Consider the following 1328-nt stretch of genomic DNA (forward strand, 5'->3'; position numbering starts at 1 on the left):
TATTTTACTTTTTATTTTTTATTGAGAAATAAATATGAATGTGACAGTTTCACAGCTGATTAATAGGACAGTTTTGATAATCAATACATTGTACGTTGTTATCTTCTTAGTGGTTATCCATAGTACAAGAAGCAGACAGGATATTCTGTCCAAACACTGTTAGTATACCTCTTTCTTCTCATTGAATTAAATGAAAGCGTGTACTGCTTCTAATGTCATATCAATTACTGCTATACTCTCTCTCAAGTAAATGTTTGTTAAAAAAAACAGAAAAAAAGGTAATAAATGACAAGAGACAAGAAAAAAATATAGCACTGTCCTGCTACAATGTTGTATATGGTTAGATTTGTAAATTTCTGTGTAAAAATTTGTAATTGTTTATTTCTATTTTTAAAATTTTTTATTTCTTTCACATTCTGTATAGATTTAAAGGTTAGCATATCAATGATTGACAGATGTACCTAGTCCATGTTACTTCTAAAGTATTTGATATTCAGACAGATACTGATGTTAAGCTCAACAGCCTATGTTCTAGGGTAATGATATCATTAAGCTTTTTTCTAGAAGGCTAAAAACTTAAGTTTGCAGACCAAAAAATTAGAGAAAGAGAAGGGCTACAAGGATAGCCAACATTTTGGCCCTAGCCCTTCAAGGTCAGTGAGGAGTCAGGACATAACAGGACCTCTACTGTAACATCCTGCAACTTAATGGTGTCCCAAATTTTCTATTCAAAGAGATGATGGGGCCACTGAGGAAAGAGATCAATGATGTAGAGTGTGCCTAAGGAGAGTCACTTGGAGGGAAACAATTCTCTCTTTCACAGAGAGCAAATTGGTCAAGCAATGGCTGTGACTCATCCATATGGCAAACACTGACAAAACATCCACACATTGCTTGACAGGGTTTTAGGGTAAATCCTGAGGGGATTTGACTGACCTTGTCAAAAACAAAAGTTACATTTTTAGTTATGTAGATCTTACTTCAACCTGGTCTAAACCATCCAGCAGAAAAGTATAAAAATGAAGTATGAAAAGTAAAGCCATATTAATATACTGAGCTTTAAAAGCCTTAAGTCAACAACTTCTGATGTTGCCACTCATACAGATAACCTACCACTATTATAGACTAGTGGACTATATTGAATTACTTTGCTGAATTCATGTACCCACAACATATGAATGGCAATGGAATACCCATCTCTGACAGAAGGAAAAAAAAAAGGGTGATATAAATGAAGAACCATTTTGCAGTGAAAAAAATATAATATATATCTGTGCATACAAAATAATTAGCATAGATATACAGCTACTTTCTCTTAGTTCAGTGAG

This window comes from Octodon degus, unplaced genomic scaffold, assembly GCF_000260255.1.
Source record: "Octodon degus isolate 3935 unplaced genomic scaffold, OctDeg1.0 scaffold00010, whole genome shotgun sequence".
NCBI lineage: Eukaryota > Metazoa > Chordata > Mammalia > Rodentia > Octodontidae > Octodon > Octodon degus.